Source organism: Amaranthus tricolor, chromosome 16, assembly GCF_026212465.1.
Source record: "Amaranthus tricolor cultivar Red isolate AtriRed21 chromosome 16, ASM2621246v1, whole genome shotgun sequence".
Taxonomy (NCBI): Eukaryota; Viridiplantae; Streptophyta; class Magnoliopsida; order Caryophyllales; family Amaranthaceae; genus Amaranthus; species Amaranthus tricolor.
Window position 1 is genome coordinate 20552041 of NC_080062.1, and position 13025 is coordinate 20565065.

The window sequence follows — 13025 nt, forward strand, 5'->3', positions numbered from 1 at the left end:
AGAATCCCAATTTTTTAACAACTTTGCATACCTCCCAAGATAGGGTTTTCTGTCTAAAAATGTCCCTTATCAATAGCATATATTCAATTTTACACATTCACTCCAAAAATTCTTCCATTTCGATGTATATACAACGATATAAAATTATTGTAACACCAACAAACATATTTCTTATAAAATAAAAATTAATAAAATTGTCAAATTTTGATATTTTTTGTAAAATAAATCGCGTCGAAAAAACGCAAAAAGACACGAAATTAAAAAAAATGCTACACGATTTAAAGTTGAACTTTTTCTAATACTAATAATTTTTTTTCTATCACAAATAAAGGTTATAAATACCTAAACCTAAAGGAATATATAATTTTTAATATTCTTATTATGTTTCAAACAAAGAAATGCAACCAAGAACTGGCTGGGTGTTACAGTCCCCGTGGACTTGCCCTTCTTACAACCATGCTTGTTGATACAAGTCATTCAAAAGTTGATATTATGATATTTTAATGTTCCGAAAAATGCTCAATGGTGTATAAATAATGATAAGTTTCTTTGTTTATATTTATCAAATCATTTTAATTAATTTTATTCTTTTTATTTAATAAGTTTACATTATACTCCCTTGTTTTCAAGGATTTTTCGTTTGCTCTTTGGCTATTATTAATCAATCAATTAATTTTTATTTTGTTCATAATTTACAAGTCAGAATAATGTCAGTTGTTTAAGGAAAAATTTTATTTGTTTCGTCTCCATATAAAATTTAATAATTTTATTTACGTATAACCAAAGAAATTAAAGGCAAAAGTAGTGCATAAAAGTAGGTTTAAAAATGGAAATTGGAAGGAAGGGAGTATAAATAATTGAAATAATAAGTCTATTTTCTTCCTATGCCTCCTTAATTTTGTTAGAGTATATAACATATTTTGAGATCTTAACTATCAGCTTAAGTTTTTGGTTGAGTTGTTTTCTTGATATGGTATCAAAGCAATTAGATAAAAGGTCACAAGTTCGAATTTTAACTACGACCCCTCATTTTAACTGAAATATTTAGCGCCAAATTTGAGGAGGGTCTATGCCGCATCCACACTTCTAGCTCAAAGAGATCTTGTGTGAGGAGGCGTATTAGAGTATATAACATCTTGGGGTATCAACGATCAGCTTAAACTTTTGATTGACTTGGTTCCTTAACAAATTTTACCTCATATACTAATTCAGTTTGTTAACATGACTTAATTTATTATACGTCAAAAATCTACCTTTTATTGTTCTTTTCTATTTTTTAACTTATAATAACTCAATTAAAGGACATAGTTTTACCTAAGGGTTTCAAAAATATCCGATCCGAATTATCCGATTCAAAATATTTGGTATCCGGTTTCTAAATCCGGATAAATTATCCGGTTTTTGAAAACCAAATGATTCAAACTAGGTATCCGATTTTTTAACCGAATTCGGATCAGCGAATTGGCAAAATCGGGTATCCGGATATCCGGTTTTCTACATTTTTATTATTTTTTATTTTTTATTTTTAAAATATATAAATATTTTTTCATAAAAGTTTTTGTTTTGGTTGAATTTACTAATATGTACAATTCTCACTTATAACTAAGTTTTATAAATAATTTATTGTTAAGTAATTTAGACTTTTGAAAATCTAATCATATTTCCAAAATGATTTGTATTCTAAATTTAAAAAAATAAGTTTTTTTTTTCTTAATAGTTTATAAAAATAAGTTTATTTGTATTCTTATATGTGGAAAAAAAAAACTTAAAATTGTTTTAAAAAAGACAAAAAATTTAAAAATTTGAAAACCGGATATCCGGTATCCAATCCGGATTATACTTTTTTGGATCGGAACCGGATAATGATTTTCACTATCCTAAAAACTGAATATCCGAATTTCTGAATCTAAATCGATCCAGTATCTGATTTTAAACCCCTCTAGCCCTACCTACAATAACCTCCTAAAATATTCTTACATCCACTAGAGAGGAGTACAATGCAAGTTGAAGCAAATAGCATTACCAAAGTCATAGGAAGAAAAGAAGGGTATGGGGGAACAATTAATAAAGAAGAAAAAAAAAGTAGGACTAGATCAAGGCCCTTAAACTTGTCTAAGCAATTCCCAATCCATGAAGGGAAATAAAATAAGGAAATAAGGAGGAAAAAGGCATAATTGGTGAGCTATTACATGGAATACATCAAAAGCATCTTTTCAACGGCCATATCATACACACATAGGACATTTCCTCTTAAGGCAAAAAATGTGTTCCACTTTCTTTTGCTTCTTTTGAATTATTATTAATATCAGTCGCCGGTTACACGTTTCTCCAAACCAACTAAGTCTCTCCTTCCTCTATTCTTTAAATAAGTTTCTATTAAAAAATATTAACGAAAATATAAGGATAGAATTTTTTAAATAATAAATATATTATTTTATTAAATAATATATTTAATAGAGAGTATGTGGTGATTATAAATATAAAAAAATATTTAAAAAAATTAATGGAAAAAATATGAAAACAACTATTAAAAATATATTTTAATATAATTAGTAAAAAACATATGAAAAATATAAGTAATATAAAAATATTAATAAGAAATTAGTAGAAGATGTATAAAGTTGATTTTATCTAAAATTTATTATATACTAGAATATAATTTTTCATTTCAACCGATTATAGGAGGTTGCCGGTCATACCAACTTTTTATGTCGGGTTCCTATCGGCGTAATCATCCTCGAATAGATTCTTCCAATGGGGTGTTGCCACGTATTTCTGTGGGCTACCATATTGGTAGGATAAGGTTTTGTAGGGTCCATGTTTTTTATTATTGTACTAACCTTAGTTAATTTTAAGGATTCTTTGCCGGTAACACAACTTGCATTGGCTTTTTTTAAGGAAAAAAAAAAATGTTTCTGTCACAAATTATCTTCTTTCATTTACAGTTGTCAATGACAAAGAGTGGTTGTTGCGGCTTAATTGGGTGAGTGACGAAGAGCTCATTAGCTATAGGGAAATTTGTGCTTCCTCCCTTCATAATACTTGCACCAAATGCATTTTTGTGCAATTTAATATATTTATCGGATCGTTTATATCTATAGTTATATAAAACTAAATATTATATAAATATTATAAAAATATGCGACGAGACAAATAAAACAAGATTTCACTTGACTATATTTTTTTTGTCGAATAACTGAAATTTGTAAATTACCATAGAGTAATGAATAGTGTAAAAATTAGTTTAGTGCAAGTAATATGAAACAGAAAAAGCATATATGTATACACACACACACACACACACATATATATATATATATATATATATATATATATATATATATATATATATATATATATATATATATATATATATATATATATATATATATATATATATATATATAATCTGGAAAGCTCGTAATGCTTGTATTTGGCAATTCAAGCTTAGCACCCTTGACGATGTGATGAAAAACCTAAAGAAGAGCATTAAGCTTCGTATCTCCAGCTTGTATCCTGAGTCTATATCTTTGTCTAAGGATCTCCTTGGGCAGTTTTCTTATGTTTGTTTGTGTTTTGAGGCCTGTTGGCCTTTTTCTTGTCCTGTAAATGCTTTGTTTGGAATTAATGAATCTTATTTCTTCCAAAATAATAATAATAATAATAATAATAATAATAATAATAATAATAATAATAATATAATCTGATTAACCCAGTAACACACGTTTCATATGTGACACGGTCTCACCAAGATTCCGTGAATTGTGAAAGGGGTAAAATCATATAATTTATTAAATTTCTGCTTACATATACTGCAATTTAAAACAGCATGTCAAAAATTGCAATATAACAAGATAGTGTATGTAATTAAATTAGGATATGTCAAAATTGTCTATTGTTTTTGGTTCTAAACACGTATCTAACTAAAGTAGGGCATTAATATTTCCCGCTATCTTTTTCATGGAATTCCAAACCTTTTATATATTGAATTTGTCAAATTGTCTTAAATCATTTTATTATTCCACTTAAAATTCAACATTAAAACACTATGGACACTCAATACAACCTTTAAAATGTCAAGGTAAGCGTTGGCTTCAAGATTATAGTTGAATATCGTAAATTTAATATAAAAAATTACAAGTGGAGCAACATATGAGACTAGGCCTAGGCTAAGTGGCAGGAAACATGCCACTTGATTTTTTAAATTATTTTTCTAATAATATATGCATAAATACTATATTTATTACGAATAAGTAATTTGAATACGTAGATGAATTGCAAATTTCGATGGACAAGCTATTTATTGATATTAGTTTTCATTTCACTCATGCGTCTTGTAAGAGAAAAAGGTCATTCAAAACTTAGTTTATATGTATGCTGCCATCGGTATTGTTGGTTTGAAGGCTTAGAACTCACCGTTAGATACTCTTGTGATCCAATAAGGCACTTGAGGGGGTTATAATGTATGTTCAAGTTTAGTGATCAAGTTCTTGATTACAAGTTGAGTTGATTGAAATCTTGGTTTAGAAGGTCTTAAAGGCCTTGGTAGGTACATGTCCTCTCAAACCACATACTATACATTATCCCAATCAAAAGATCATGAGAATACCTTAAATTAACTCACCATCAAACTTTAATCAAAGACTTGACTACTATGTCTATCTCAATTCGTTGCATGCTTACTTTAGTCCTCCTTACCAGTATCTATCATAGTTTCTCTTAGAATGAATATTACCACTTCTGTTTACCAAACCTCATTTATTACCCACCACTAATACCAACTACCAAATCCACCTCCACTATACAAAGATGGTCAAGGAGGAAGCCTCAACAGTTAGAAGAATGAGTAACCTCTATAGCCTTGTATTTTCCTTAGGGAATGCATGGACAAGGTTCAAGAGGATGACAATTGCATTTCCGCACCATGAATTCGGGGATAATCAGCTGCTAACATTATTTATGCTTGTCTTGATGATCACACCAAAGCACTATATGATTGGGTCCTTGAGAGACAACTTTGTAATGTCCATTAAAACCAAGGGGGAAGATAGCAGGAGAAGTTGTCAAGAGTTGTGTGTGGGGTCCTAGAGGGAAGATAATTCCCTAAGAAAAAAGCTAAAGGCCATGACAAGGAAGATTTTTTGAGCTTCAAGTATCACAAAAGACAACATTTTCAAAGCCTCGTTGGTGGAGGATTCCTCTAGGGAGATAGACCTCGACAGCAATAACAACAATCATGGGGGCAATGTGCAATAATAAATTCTTAGCAAATTGAAAGTCGTTTCCCAATAAAATACCTTTCTCAACGTGATACTTTAAGAGCTGAAAACCACACACCAAAGTGTTTAATAGTTAATTTCCCAAGTGGCAACATCATTGCTAAATCCCACCATGAGTTCAACTAGCAACACCAAGCATTCCATCAAAGCAATATATTTGAGATTGGGGATCTCTTACATAGAGACATAAATGCCCAATTAAGTGGTGATTGGTTAAATAGAGGATGAGGAGGACATGTAAAGAGATATGTAGGGTGTTGTATATTATTCTCTATATATATATGTGTGTTTAGGATGATATTGGGGTACACATGTAATAAAGTCAACATCCCTAGTTTTATTTTTTGAAAGGGACTCTCTCTCTCTCTGAAGCTTCTCCTTTCCCTTTTCTCTTCTTCTTTTTCCTCTGCCATTTTTCCTTTGCTCTCGCTTCTGCATCGGTTCTTTGAGATCTTCTCTTTGCATGTTTTCATGGTATCAGAGCCATCTTCCTCACAAGATCCATAACTGATTTTTTTTCTCTCACGCATCATCATGGAATCACGAGTTATAACTGATTTTGTTCCAGATTATAATCACGAGTTATTTCTTGGTCATGGCGATAATACCAATCATTCCCTTTCAACCAAACCTTTGAATGGTTTAAACTTCGAACAATGGGAACGCTCTGTCCAGATCTCCTTAGTAGCAAAGAACAAAATGGGTTTTGTTGATGGTTCTTGCAGAAAACCGACAGATCCTACAATGGCAAAGCAATGGGAAAGATGCGATAAAATGGTAATTTCTTGGCTTCTGCATTCTTGTGAAGAAAACATTAGTTCAAGTGTTCTCTATTGCAATTCTGCTTCTGATATATGGAACGAATTAAAGAATCGCTTCTCTCAATCCAATGGACCTAAAATTTTACAAATTGAAAAAGAATTAAGTTCCTTTGAACAAGGAAATTTGTCCATTGCTGAATATTTTACCAAATTGAAGAGTCTATGGGATGCATATGATAGTCTTGTGAAAATCCCTAAATGTTCTTGTGGTCTTTGTTCTTGTGACGTTAATGGTTCAATTGTTGAGTTGATTAAAAATCAAAGACTTTACAAGTTCTTAATGGGTTTGAATGGAGCATATAAAAACGTCAGAGGCAATATTCTAATGATCAAACCTTTACCAGATGTGAACACTGCTTACAGCATATTGATTCAAGATGAAACCCAGAGAGAGTTTTTTGATACTTTGTCTTCTGGAAATGAAAATTTCGCATTTGCTGTAAATAGATATCAGTTCAACTCCAATGGCAACAGGAATTCTTTTAATTCTTTGAATAATCATCCAAATAAAGGGAGATCTGGGTCTGTTCCATATCACTCTTCATCCACTTACAATTCTGCATCTCAAAAGATACACCGCAGCTCTTATTTTTGTGACCATTGTAAAATGCAAGGCCATAGTGTTGATAGATGTTTCAAACTTCACCCTGAACTCAGAAACAAGCCAAGAAGAGTTGCTGCGCTCTCTGAAAGCCAACTTCCATCCCCAGATCTTGATAACAATTCCTCTACCAAGCCAGAAAATTCTATATCTCCAGAAGTATATCAACAATTTGTTAACATGCTGGCTCAACAATTTGCTCCAAATAATGCACCTCCTACTTCTTCTCCATCTAAAGCCACCCTTCTCGCAGGTAACCAATTTTGATTTTTATCATCTGGTAAGAATACTTCTTGGATTCTTGATAGTGGTGCTACTGACCACATCTCTCCTTCCTTGGATGTCTTTCTTCAATATAAACCTCTTCCAAAGCCATACTTCATCACCCAACCAAATGGTCAACAAGCCAAAGTTATGCACATAGGATCTGTCCAAATATCAGATGACCTAATTCTTGATAATGTGCTTCATGTTCCTGTTTTTCAGTTTAATCTCATTTCAATCTATAAATTGATCACTCAGCTTCATAAATTCGTTTTATTCACACCCACAAATTGCTTACTCATTCCCTTTACCTCTATTTCTCAGGACCATTTGATGAAGCATGCTCAGGTCCTTGGTAATATTCACACCAGTCTGTACCATGTTCACACTTCTACTTCCATTCCTTCATCTTCTGCTTTATCAAAAGAATGCTTGAGATCTACAAGTTTGCTTTCAAGAAACAATCTTCAACAATTATGGCATTGTAGACTTGGACATTTTCCTTTTATGCAAATGAAACATCTTGAACTTTCATCTTGTAACTCTTTTCATGTAGTTGATTGCATTTGTCATATATGTCCTCAAGCTAGACAACACTATAATTCTTTTCCTCTTAGCAATAACAGAGCACATAAACTTTTTGAGTTACTCCATGTAGATTTATGGGGACCATATGCTACTCCCACATACAATGGGCACAAATATTTTCTCACCATTGTTGATGATTTTTCAAGAGCTACTTGGACTTATCTTTTGAGCACTAAATCTAATGCTTTTCCTGCTTTAGTTAACCTCATAAAATTACTCCAGAACCAATTCCACACCTCCATTAAAATTATTAGATCTGACAATGGCATGGAGTTCTGTGATGAAAATGCCATCAAATTTTACAATGACATGGGCATTCTTCATCAAACCAGTCTTGTTGCAACTCCCCAACAAAATGGGAGAGTTGAACGCAAACACAGACATTTATTGGAAATAGCAAGGTCTCTGTTTTTCCAATCCAAAATTCCCCTCAAATACTGGGGTGAATGCCTTTTACATGCCACCTTTCTCATTAACAGACTTCCCTTATCAGTCTTACAATATAAAACACCCTATGAATTACTCCACAACAAATTACCTGATTATGATGCTTTGAAGTGTTTTGGAAGTCTATGTTTTGTAGCCACCAGCAAAAGAAACAGAGATAAGTTTGCCTCTAGATCACATCCATCCATCTTTTTGGGTTTTTCTCCAACACAGAAAGGTTACAAAATTCTTGATCTTCACACTAACAAGATCCTCATTTCAAGAAATGTTCACTTTCATGAGCATGTTTTTCCTTTTCATCATATTTCTTCTTCAACTTCCCCATCTGTTCTTCCTTCTTCCATCTCTGATTTCCATACTTTCTTTTCTTACCCAACTTCTTCCATCCCAAACTCTTCCATAACCACTGCCTCTAACACTCAATCTCAGAATACTCCTCAAGATCAAGATTTGCTCTCTAATACTTCTACTCCTTCTCCCTTATCTTCCCCTAATATCAGAAGATCCACAAGACAAACTAAACTTCCTACACATCTTCAGGATTATGTTTTAAACACCACTTCTCATTTTTCTCTATCTCAACAATCCCATTCCTGCAATCTTATCACTTTTTCTTCCTTACCTCCTTCTCAACAACAAATTCTTGCTCTACATGCTGCCTATCCTGAACCACAAACATATCATGAAGCTATTCTTGACCCTGGCTGGAAAGAGGCCATGAACAAAGAACTTTTAGCCCTGCAGCAAAATAACACATGGGACTTCACTGATCTTCCACCAGGTAAAAAGGCTATTGGTTCAAAATGGGTTTTCAAAACAAAATTCAATAAAGATGGCTCTTTGGAACGCCTTAAAGCTAGACTTGTCATTCAAGGTAATCACCAAAAATATGGGATAGATTACTTAGAAACTTTTAGTCCTGTAGTCAAAATGACTACTATAAGAACTGTAATGGCCTTGGCAGCAGCCAAAACATGGCCTATTTACCAACTTGATGTTAACAATGCTTTTTTACATGGCAATTTAACTGAAGATGTTTACATGAAAGTTCCTTTGGGTATACCAAATCCCAACAATAAAGTTTGCAAACTCAACAAATCTCTCTATGGTTTAAAACAAGCTTCTAGACAATGGTTTCAAAAGCTTGCTAGTTTTTTGCATTCCATGAATTATCAGCAATCAAAACATGATCCATCCTTATTTTTAAAGAAGTCTGATTCTGATATATCTATTCTTGCTATATATGTTGATGATATTTTGCTTACTGGTTCCAATTTCAATGAGATACATAGCATTAAAAAGCATCTTGATAATGAATTCACCATTAAGGATCTTGGTTTGCTTCATTTTTTCCTTGGCATGGAGGTTTCTTATATAAATGCAGGGATTGTTCTCACTCAACATAAGTTCACCAAGGATTTATTGCAAATTCAACATTTCCCTAAGAAAGAAGTTCACACTCCTTTGCCTTTACAATGCAAGCTAAGTACTGATGATCCTAATGCTTTTTCTGATCCCACTTTATACAGAACTTTAGTAGGAAAGTTGAATTTCTTATCTCATACCAGACCTGATTTAGCATTTGCTACTCAAGTTCTCAGTCAGTTTATGCAAAACCCAAAACAATCTCACTTTGATGCTCTCATTCATGTTCTTCAGTATATTGATACTACTGCAGGTCAAGGAATTCTTTTAAAAGGTGAAGCTAATCTCACTCTTCAAGCCTTCTCAGACTCAGATTGGGCTTCTTGCCCTTTCTCCCGCAGATCCATTACTGGTTATCTTATATTGTTGGGCAATTCTCCAATTAGCTGGAAAAGCAAGAAGCAATCAACCATTTCAAAATCCTCTTCTGAAGCTGAATACAGAGCAATGCAGCAAGCCACTTCAGAGGTCACTTGGTTGGTCAACTTGCTTGAAGAACTCAATGTCTCATCCTTAAAACCAGTCACACTTCACTGTGACAATCAATCAGCTATACAAATAGCCAAAAAATCCTGTCTACCATGAAAGAACAAAGCACATTGAGATCGATTGCCATTTTACACGAGAAAAGTTAATGGAAGGGCTCATTCAATTGACTTACTTACCTACCCAAAATCAACTGGCTGATGTGTTCACTAAGATCTTGCCTCCAACACACTTCAAGTCTCTACTATTCAAGCTGGGCATGCTTCAACCTCCAGCTTGAGGGGGGGTGTTGTATATTATTCTCTATATATATATATGTGTTTAGGATGATATTGGGATACACATGTAATAAAGTCAACATCCCTAGTTTTATTTTTTGAAAGGGACTCTCTCTCTCTCTGAAGCTTCTCCTTTCCCTTTTCTCTTCTTCTTTTTCCTCTGCCATTTTTCCTTTGCTCTCGCTTCTGCATCGGTTCTTTGAGATCTTCTCTTTGCATGTTTTCATAGGGTTCATATGAAATGGAGATATGTTTATAGGATGAGATGATTGAAATAGAATGGGAGATAGAAGAAAGTAGAAAATAAAAAGCAAGAAGAGGCTGAAAAAGTAGAAAAGTGGAGAAAATATCAAGAGAAAGGGAGGAGTTGCAAAGGGAATTAGAAAAAAGAAGAGACCAAAGATTGAGGGAAGAAAAAGAAGAGGGGAGGAGAAAGACAAGAGAGAGCAAGGAGAAAAGAAAGAAAATGAGAAGTAGAAAGAATATTGAAAGAGTTGGCAGATATTCACAAGAAGTATGCTACTACACTTTTCTTCTCCTACCTTGAACAACATAAGTAGAGGAACAAAAACTTAGAATGAGCATTTAGGTACCATTTCTTGACGCCATGAATATAAAATCGAACTTTATGCTAAGTTCTTGAAGGATGTCTTGGGTTGTAAGGAGAATTTAGAAGAAGTAGTGATCTTGCCTCAATAACTGAGCATTGTTGTGCTAAAACTAGAAGATCTCCTAAAAAATGAAAGAGATCTAAGTCCAATAACATTCTGGTTTACATTCAATTAACGTTCTGGTTACCTAGTATTGCTTGTGTCGAAAAATGTGAGCTTATAGGGAAACAAGCCCAATTAAGTAGGTATTGGTCTAAGCCTCAATAATAATCCTGGTATCATGAAGCTCATATCTTAGGGGAATGATTTGAAGGTAAGCAAACAAAATTCTAGAACAACCAAAGCTTGATTGCATCAATGGGGTGGTGGGATTTTAAAAATAAAAGTTTAAGGATACACCCATGGCATTAGTAGTTCACTTTTACGCTATGCTACTAACCAAGTTGTTTTTGTACGATTATTATAGCTTATAATGGCTTAAGCTAAGCTTAAGAGCCAGGTTGTTAGGATCGGGATTTTACCTAAGACCGTTTATGGGTAGGATCGAAATCGGTAGAATCGGATCATGTGATCTTACAAATATGCATTAATATGCTTTTGATAACTAATTATAAATTATATTGTTCTTTGTTTAAGATTTAAGGTGTAAATAAAAACTTATTTGACTTTATTAAATTTTGAAAAGTATACTTAATAATCTTTTCTAAATATCAAATCAAGATAAACTTGAATTTTGTAGTTGTATTGATATAATTATTTTAGATATACTTATTTATACATAAGTGAAATTTGAATTATAAGAAAATTTTGTATGATTTAAAATTAACCTTGTAAAATCGAATCGTTGGATCGTAAAATCATATTATAATCCTACCACCTAAATTCTTAAGCTAAGTAGGATTGCACGATTCTACCAAAATTATGATTCTACGTACGATTTAGATTGGTCTTTTTTTTAATCATAAAATCGTAGATTAGAATCGAGATTCTAATAACCATGCTTAAGAGTATGTTTCATATTGATTGATGTCTATGTTCTGTGATATTATGTTCTCTACGTAGTTATGATGTGTTTTAATCTTGACTACTTTATTGAGTGACTTTCATCGTGGGGAAGATTTTTGATTTAATTTGGTTTAATTTATTTAGAATGATGAAAGTCAAGTATGGTAATGTTTTTACAAGATTAGTCAAGATTAATTTATTTTTTTATTTGCTTAATAAGTTTGAACATAATATTCAATATGATATTAAATAGTTGATTATAATTGTTGTCTTTTGGCATATATGTTTGATCTAAGTTATGCTAGTATACGGTTCATCGAAAGGAATAAACTAAGGTTTATTTCATATACTCAAGTTTTTATTAGGAGTGATTCCAAGAAGTTAGTTATCTATATTACTTTATTAAGTTTTCTAAATCAGTATGAGTAGAACAATAAGAGAGAGTTGTTGTTTATTTTTGGTTAAGTCACATGGAAATAAGTGCTAGTTTGGTACCAAGGACTATGGGGATGAAGATAAGTGTATATTTTCCATTGCAAGAACTCTAGGAAAGTGATCAATAAAAATTAAAACATTTAAAATTATAAGGGTTAAAGAGAACCCAAAGCTGGAAATAACAGGTCTTTGAGGACTCAACTCTCTAATTATTTACATCTATTTTATTTCTATATTTTATTTCAATTAATGTTTATTCAGTTAAAGCCAATCAAGATTCTCGACCTATCAAAAAGCTTAATACTCTATTCAATCCCCCTTTTTAGATTATTTTGATGCATTCGTATCGATCTTTTAGGATAATTATTGGAAAGAAAACTACCTAATTACTAGTTTTATTGAAAATATTTCAATATTCCACTTTTCCTTTAATTTTCTATACAATGCAAATCAAATTAAAGCTTATTAGACGTTTTGTAGCAAATTCAAATAGACGAAGTGACTATTTATTAAAAGTGCAAAAGGTAAAGATATAAATGGAAATCAAACTCATAATTTTACCCTAGAAAAGTAATATTTGCTCTAATGGGATAATAACGGATTCCACACTCCATTTAGAGATGGGAATGCATGGGTCGTGATCGACTCACATATCTACCTTTTGACTTTGCTTCGGATAAAACTTGAATTATGTATTTTAGCCCACCTCTACTCGGAGTTGAATTGCATAATCCAACTTTGCTCCGACTCGAACACTCAGACCTCTGACGGAGTTCGGATTATTA